Source organism: Natator depressus, chromosome 6, assembly GCF_965152275.1.
Source record: "Natator depressus isolate rNatDep1 chromosome 6, rNatDep2.hap1, whole genome shotgun sequence".
Lineage (NCBI taxonomy): Eukaryota > Metazoa > Chordata > Testudines > Cheloniidae > Natator > Natator depressus.
The window spans coordinates 120,412,556-120,421,926 of NC_134239.1; positions in this window are offsets into that span (position 1 = coordinate 120,412,556).

Sequence of the window (9,371 nt, forward strand, 5' to 3'; positions counted from 1 at the left end):
GAGAGAATTTTGCTCTTGTACCTGCAATTACCATAGCAGGTTTTCCGCACTTTTGTCCCGAACTGCGAGGGGGGGCAGCTCAGTTTGCCGATGAAGGAGCCTGGCTTGGTCATTAGCCTTGCAAAGCGGGACAGCTCAGTGGGGCTGTGGTGGGCCCAGCTGGGGAGGGGCAGGGCCACCTGGGGACCAATCCCCAGGCACCCTCCAGTACAGGAAAGGCTGCAGCAGCCCCTCTCCAAGGGTGTGGAGCCCCTGGTCCCACTGCGCTGTCGGGCAGATCTGCGGCAACCCTCAGCGGAGCAGGCTGCCGAATTTCTACTGCATTAATAGCCCAAAGTCACTTAAAACTAGCCCCAAAATAGCCCAGTGCTGGTAACTCAGTCAAAGCTGGGGGGCATTTTTTTCTGAAAACCTTAAGAACATAAGAACGGCCGCACTGGGTCAGACCAATGGTCCATCTAGCCCAGTATCCTGTCTTCCGACAGTGGCCAATGCCAGGTGCCCCAGAGGGAATGAACAGAACAGGTCAGTATCCCCGATAATGTCACGGCAAACCTGGTGGCTGACCTTTGTGACTTTGTCCTCACCCACAACTATTTCACATTTGGGGACAATCTATACCTTCCAATCAGCGGCACTGCTATGGGTACCCGCATGGCCCCACAGTATGCCAACATTTTTATGGCTGACTTAGAACAGCCCATCCCCTGTCGTACATTCCCAGCTTTTGGCAAAAAAACCCTTTGGTATTTAAGCTCTGACTAACATCAAACATATTGGGGCAGCTCTTTAACCCATTAGCAGCTGTATGATTGTGTGTTACTGGCAAACGGTCCCGTTCCACCAACAGCCGACTCAATGTGTGTCCCTGAGGCTGGTTTATTAGTATAAAAGGCTGGTTGTAGAATCAGAGGCTCCCCTGACACTTTTGAGAATACATTGCTTCGGGGGGAATTTCGCACCAAACAATTACAAATTCTACGCACTATATTTTGAAATTCTGCTAAATTCTGCATATTTTATTTGTCAAAAACACCATATAATCACCCCAGTTTCAATTATTTCGGTAATTTATTTCAAAATACCTGTCAGCAAGTGTGTCTGTAACAATACAGACAACAAAAAAAGATTCAGGAAATGTTTTTTGACAAATAGATTCCTTACTAGGCATATGAATATAGACCGCTGAGTAATAATTCAATAATTCCGGGTCCCGGTGCTGCTTGCGGGAGGGGGCGGAAGCCGCAAAGAGGCAGGGCGGAGGCTTGGGGGAAGGGGTGGAATGCAGGTGGGGAGGGGGCAGAGTAGGGCTGGGTCGCTTGCTGCTGCCGGCACCAGGCTCCTCACTCGCCCCCCCCAGACCGCCCTGGACCCACAGCCATCCTGTCCATAGAACGGACCAGGGCAACTGCCCCAGGCCCCAAGCTTTGGGGGGCCCTGCACTTCAGGGGGATGCAGTTGCCCCAGTTTGTCCTATGGACAGGACGGCTCTGGGTCCAGGGCGGTCTGGGTGGGTAGTGGGGAGCCTGGCCCTAGCAGCAGTGAGCGACCCAGCCCAGCCTGCCCCTACACCGCCCCCTCCCCACCCCCATTCCACCCCTTCCCCCAAGCCTCCGCTCCGCCTCTTTCTGTCTTCTGCCCACTCCCCCAGGCAATGCCGGGAGCCGGCAGGGTGAGGCGGGGCGGGCTGGGGCTGGGTCACTCACTGCTGCCGGCGCTAGGCCCCCTGCCACCCCCGCGGCTGCCCTGGTCCCCACGTTCCCCTGAAACGCAGGGACCCCCAAAGCACAGTAAGTCCAAACACCGGTGGAGCCAGGCCCACATTCCTAAACACTGGTGGAGCACAGGCACCACCGGCCCATATAACTCGCCACCTATGGCTGTTACCACTCAAGGAGGAGATCCTGGAGTCATTGCAGATAGTTCTGTGAAACTTCCACTCAATATGCAGCGGCAGTCAAAAAAGCAAACAGAATGTTAGGAACCATTGTGAAAGGGAAGGAGTACTTGTGGCACCTTAGAGACTAACCAATTTATTTGAGCATGAGCTTTCGTGAGCTACAGCTCACTTCATCGGATGCATACTGTGGAAGCTGCAGAAGACATTATATACACACAGAGACCATGAAACAATACCTCCTCCCACCCCACTCTCCCGCTGGTAATAGCTTATCTAAAGTGATCATCAAGTTGGGCCATTTCCAGCACAAATCCAGGTTTTCTCACCCTCCGCCCACCCACACACACACAAACTCACTCTCCTGCTGGTAATAGCCCATCCAAAGTGACCACTCTCTTCACAATGTGTATGATAATCAAGGTGGGCCATTTCCTGCACAAATCCAGGTTCTCTCACCCCCTCACCCCCCTCCAAAAACCACACACACAAACTCATTCTCCTGCTGGTAATAGGTACCTGCTATGGGTACCTGCATGGCCCCACAGTATGCCAACATTTTTATGGCTGATTTAGAACAACGCTTCCTCAGCTCTCGTCCCCTAACGCCCCTACTCTACTTGCGCTATATTGATGACATCTTCATCATCTGGACCCATGGAAAAGAAGCCCTTGAGGAATTCCACCATGATTTCAACAATTTCCTTCCCACCATCAACCTCAGCCTGGTCCAGTCCACACAAGAGATCCACTTCCTGGACACTACAGTGCTAATAAACGATGGTCACATAAACACCACCCTATACTGGAAACCTACTGACCGCTATTCCTACCTACATGCCTCCAGCTTTCACCCTGACCACACCACACGATCCATCGTCTACAGCCAAGCTCTGCGATACAACCGCATTTGCTCCAACCCCTCAGACAGAGACAGACGCCTACAAGATCTCTATCAAGCATTCTTACAACCACCTGCAGAAGTGAAGAAACAGATTGATAGAGCCAGAAGAGTTCCCAGAAGTCACCTACTACAGGACAGGCCTAACAAAGAAAATAACAGAACACCACTAGCCATCACCTTCAGCCCCCAACTAAAACCCCTCCAACGCATTATTAAGGATCTACAACCTATCCTGAAGGATGACCCAACACTCTCACAAATCTTGGGAGACAGGCCAGTCCTTGCCTACAGACAGCCCCCCAACCTGAAGCAAATACTCACCAACAACCACATACCACACAACAGAACCACTAACCCAGGAACCTATCCTTGCCACAAAGCCCGTTGCCAACATATCTATTCAGGGGACACCATCACAGGGCCTAATAACATCAGCCACACTATCAGAGGCTCGTTCACCTGCACATCCACCAATGTGATATATGCCATCATGTGCCAGCAATGCCCCTCTGCCACGTACATTGGTCAAACTGGACAGTCTCTACGTAAAAGAATAAATGGACACAAATCAGATGTCAAGAATTATAACACTCATAAACCAGTCGGAGAACACTTCAATCTCTCTGGTCACGCAATCAGAGACATGAAGGTCGCTATCTTACAACAAAAAAACTTCAAATCCAGACTCCAGCGAGAAACTGCTGAATTGGAATTCATTTGCAAATTGGATACTATTAATTTAGGCTTAAATAGAGACTGGGAGTGGCTAAGTCATTATGCAAGGTAGCCTATTTCCCCTTGTTTTTTCCTACCCCCCCCCCCAGATGTTCTGGTTAAACTTGGATTTATGCTGGAAATGGCCCACCTTGATTGTCATGCACATTGTGGGGAGAGTGGTCAGTTTGGATGAGCTATTGCCAGCAGGAGAGTGAGTTTCTGTGTGTGTTTGGGGGGGGGGGGTGAGAAAACCTGGATTTGTGCTGGAAATGGCCCACCTTGATTATCATGCACATTGTAGGGAGAGTGGTCACTTTGGATAAGCTATTACCAGCAAGAAAGTGAGTTTGTGTGTGAGTGTGTTTTGGAAAAAAAGGGGGGGGTGAGAAAACCTGTATTTGTGCTGGAAATGTCCCACCTTGATTTTCATGCACGTTGTAAGGAGAGTGGTCACTTTGGATAGGCTATTACCAGCAGGAGAGTGAGTTTGTGTGTTTGGTTTTTGGAGGGGGGGTGAGGGGGTGAGAGAACCTGGATTTGTGCAGGAAATGGCCCACCTTGATTATCATACACATTGTGAAGAGAGTGGTCATTTGGATGGGCTATTACCAGCAGGAGAGTGAGTTTGTGTGTGTGTGGGGGGGGAGGGGGGCGGAGGGTGAGAAAACCTGGATTTGTGCTGGAAATGGCCCAACTTGATGATCACTTTAGATAAGCTATTACCAGCGGGAGAGTGGGGTGGGAGGAGGTATTGTTTCATGGTCTCTGTGTGTATATAATGTCTTCTGCAGCTTCCACAGTATGCATCCGATGAAGTGAGCTGTAGCTCACGAAAGCTCATGCTCAAATAAATTGGTTAGTCTCTAAGGTGCCACAAGTCCTCCTTTTCTTTTTGCGAATACAGACTAAGACGGCTGTTACTCTGGAACATTGTGAAAGGGATAGATAATAAGACAGAAAATATCATAATGCCTCTATATAAATCGATGGTACCTCCACATCTTGAATACTGTGTGCAGATCTGGTCACCCCATCTTAAAAAAGATATATTAGAATTGGAAAAGGTACGGAGAATGTCACCAAAAATAATTAGGGGTATGGAACAGCTTCCGTATGAGAAGAGATTAAAAAGACTGGGATTTTTCAGCTTGGAAAAGAGACGATTAAAGGGGATATGATAGACGTCTATAAAATCTTGACTAGTGTGGAGAAAGTAAATAAGGAAGTTTTGTTTAGTCCTTTACATAACACAGGAACCAGGGTCACCCAATGGAATTAATAGGCAGCAGGTTTAAAACAAACAAAAGGAAGTATTTCTTCACACAATGCACAGTCAACCTGTGGAAACCTCTTTGCCAAGGGATGTTGTGAAGGCTAAAACTATAACAGGGTTCAAAAAGAAAAGGAGGACTTGTGGCACCTTAGAGACTAACCAATTTATTTGAGCATAAGCTTTCGTGAGCTACAGCTCACTTCATCGGATGCATCTGTTTGCCAGAAGCTGGGAGTGGATGACAAGGGATGGATCACTCGATGACTGGCTTTTCTGTTCATTCCCTCTGAAGCACCTGGCATTGGCCACTGTCAAAAGACAGGATATTGGGCTAGATGGACCATTGATTTGACCCAGTATGGCTGTTCTTATGTTCTAATCCAGTTAGAACCAGTCTACTCAAGCCTCTCCATGTGGTTGTAGTTCTCTGGAGGTGTCACAACTAGACTGAATTTGCCTAATCAACACCTCCTCCCCCATTCTTAGCTCCTGGAGGGCTATGGTCACCCTTCTCCATGGAATCACAGACAACCTCCTGGTTCACAATGATACATAAACTTAATACAGTAAGATCTCTCAAAGATATTTAAGGAGGTTGCCATATCTGTCACATTATGCACCATGCATAATGTTCGTAGGGCAGGGCTGAGGTCATCCGTGTAGGTGGGAGTGCAAACCTGTGTTCACCTCATGGTGAGAATGGAGTGACTCTCCTCCGCCTCCCATCCGAATGGCATGATTTGGAGAAGACCCCACCGGGAGACCTTTGGGACTTTCCCTGCCTCCTGAAACCCACATACTTTACAGATAGGTGGCATAGAGATAGAGATAGAGACATCTCTTTTAGAATTTTTTTTTATTTTGAATTGGTTGATCCTGGGTTGAACCTGTTGGGTACTTTCCTGTAGGATAAGTATACAATTAAAGAATTAAAGTTAGCTTAAGGAAGTATATATGTGTACTTGACTAGCAAGTAGAAGGAAGACCTCGAAAATAATAAGTGATAAGGCCAGACGGAATAAAGTAGGGAGGATGTCTAATTCAAAGGGGAGTTAATGCGGAGGTCTAAAAAAGGAGGCCTCTGACCAATAAGGGTGATTGCAGATGATTTTAAATAAAACAAAGAGAATTTGTCTTAAAATGAGTCAACACAGCCATTTTCCAACCCACACACCAGTGTTATAGACTATGTGAACCCAGGGGCAGTGGGAAACCTGTTGGACCGCAAGAAGAGGGGAGGAAAGGCCTTGGGAAGAAAGGAGGTTGTAAATCTTATCTGGATTAAGACTGGATATAAGGGTGAACTGTCTGCATCTGGTTTTAGCTCAAGTCAGTACTTGGCAATGACATCCCTGGTTTGTTAAAAGGGTATAAAAAGTAAACCCTTAAAGGGTTCATTGTTAATACCTGCCTGACCACTTCGAAGCTGACCAATAAGGGTCTAAGCATCCCTGGCTTTAGCCCATTTGTAAGTATCGTGACCAAATGCTTATAAATGTTTTGTTACTGTTTGGATGTAGTAAATGGCTTATTATTTAGGCTTTTTAGGCATGTGTTAGAGCAATTGTATAAGTACCATTTGGCCTTTGGACTGAATTTATGGTTAAATTAGTGTTTGGTGGTTTCCCATATTCAGATTAATAATTTAAAATATTAACAATTCCAACATTTCCCTCCACGCCAACTGAGCTGGGGGAGAAAGATAGAGCTAGGGGATGGCACAGAGTTACCTACTTCGGCCGCCTCCATAATCCCTAGGGTACAGGGAAAAATAAATTCCTCCTGAGGGCAAACAGGTCCAGTCTCAGGTGAAAGAGCCAGAAGTTGCATTAGAGCAGGAGCAGCTGGCTGTGGAAGGAAGGGTGGCCCGCTGGAATCCTGGGCGCTGAGATGGAAAGGCTGAGAACCACCCTTCTCCTCGCAGAGGGCCAGCAGTAGCCAGAGCAGGGGGGGCTGCCAGGTAGCAGCCTGCAGTCAGGAAGACGATGCGGAGGGCTTATAATGAGCCACGGTTACTCTTATAATCTTCTGCTGAACTGCCCTTACAGGCTGAGTTAAGAACTGTTGGGTGACTTTTGTGGTAACAAGTACTGCCATCCCTGAATGTTCAAAAATCATGAGTAAGGTTAAGATTCTCTCACGGCTATTTTTAGTAAAAGTCAGGGACTGATCATGGGCAATAAAAAATTCACAGAAGCCTGCAACTTTTTGTCCCTGACTTTTACTAAAAATAACCTGGGGTTGGGGAACAGAGCACTGCTGTGGCTTGTAGCTGCTCCAACCTTGCCGCTGCTCCTGCGTCAGGGGCTGACTGCTGCTGCTCCAGCCCCAGAGGGACTGACCCAACCCCAGTCCTGCTCTGAGCAGGAGGTTGGACTAGATGACCTCCTCGGGTCCCTTCCAACCCTGATATGCTATGATTCTATGACTGCTGCTCCAGCGAGGGGCCACCAGTCAGCCGTTCTGGCATGGCGGCTGCTGTTCCAGAGGTAGAGTGACCAGATGTCCCACTGTTATAGGGACAGTCCTGATATTCAGGGCTTTGTCTTATATCGGTGCCTATTACCGCCCAGTCCCCGTCCCAATTTTTCACACTTGCTGTCTGGTCCCCCTATCCCACAGCCCTGGGACTGTCCACCAATCAGCTGTTCCTGCAGCCCCAGGCCTGACTGCTGGTCAGCTGTTCCAGTGGCCGCTGCTTCAGCAGCCCTGGGGCTGACAGCTGCTCCAGTCCTGCCTCAGATGTCACGGAGGTCCCGGAAAATCATGGAATCCATGACCTCCGTGACAGAATCGTATCCTTAATCAAGAGTCAGGCCGCAAAAATGATGAGACTGGCTAAAAAAAACTATAGGATTTTATAAAATAATTTTTGCCTTCAGGTTTTTGAGCCTACATGGTGCATTCGGGTCACATTTTCAAGATTTTTGCCAGAACAAGTACTAGAAACGTGCTTTCCTTGTTCACAGATTTTAAGGCCAGCAGGAACCATTAAAACATCTAGTCTGACGTCCTCTACAACACAGGCCAGCAAATTTAATCTAGTTACCCCTGAACTGAGCTCAATAACTTGTGTTTTGCTAAAGCATGTCTTCCAGAAAGGCATCCAGTCTTGATCTGAAGACTTCATCAAGCTATGGAGAAGCCACCACTTCCCTTGTTAGTTGGTTCCAATGGTGAATCACCCTCACTGTTAATGTGTAATTGATTTCTAATTTGAATTTGTCATTGGTACTCGTATGCCTTTCTTTGCTAGATTAAGGAACCCTTTGGTACCTGGTATTTTTGCCCCTCTCTCTGTGTAAGGAATTTTCCTCCAGCCATTGAATCATTTTTGTGGCTCTTCTCTGCGCCCTCTCAAGTTTTTCAATAACCTTTTAAAAACGTGGACACCAGAACTGTACACAGTATTCCAGGATCAATCTCACCAGTGATGTACAGAGGTAAAATCATCTCCTACTCATTATGCCCATTTATAAATCCGAGGATCACATTAGCCCTTTTTGCCACAGCATTTTACTAGGAGCTCATGTTCAATTGTTTGCCTATTATGACCCCTAAATCCTTTACAGAGACACTGATTTCAGGATACAGTCTCCCATTCTCTAGGTATGACATGCATTCTTTGTTCTTAAAGCTGGACCTTGTATTTGGGTGTATTACAACACATTTCATATCTGCACCAGTAAAGCCTGGCTACCTTCATACCAGGAGTTCTACTATCAATCAGTCCTTAGAGGGAGGAGAGAATTATAATCAATACACTTTAAAAACAAATCAATGACCTAAAACATCTTTTATATTTTTAAGGTTTGATACCTATGGAATTTCCAGGCTACAAGCACTGGGAAGTGGGGAAATTCTTCTTTTCAGCAGGATGAAATTTCTGTTTCTAACCATCAAGGGCCACAAGGTATTGGACTCGGAACAACTAACAAGAGACCTGTGAATTTCCATGGCTCCTATATTTGAATTTGCTGTGGTATAAGACAAATGAAAATCAAAGCCACACAATCTAAGGAGTCTATTCTTGCAAACCCTTCCTATGGCGCATAGTGATGATTAATGTGAGCAATCCTCTGGCTTCCATGGGACTACAAGTAGCAAGCTCTATAGTCTGCAACAGGCCAAGATCTTTCTTTTGTACATGCAACTGTCCATGCACTCAGTAGGATTTTTGCACATTGGGCCAAAACAGAATTTGAAACTTCAGATTGTTATCCTGATGCATTCACCTTATATTTACAAGGGTATGACAGAAACTTGGTCTGATCGCTCTCTATGAAAGGGTGCATTAATACACATTGCAAAGACATCTTTTTTTATACAGAGGCTCTAATGGTACGATATAGACTGAGAATCAGTTATGAAAGGAAATAAAACGGGCTGTTATCTAGAAGCTATATATTTTTCTCTCACGCGCGCTTTTTTAGAATCAAGTTCACTTTTTGCAGTGATTTTATGCTTTCCTAATTATTTCATTAAAAATGGGTAAGGGAATGGGCTAAGTACTTGCCATTATCAGTAACTGTTCTAAGATCTTCATTACAAATTATAGCAGATACGTAAATGATGCCTAG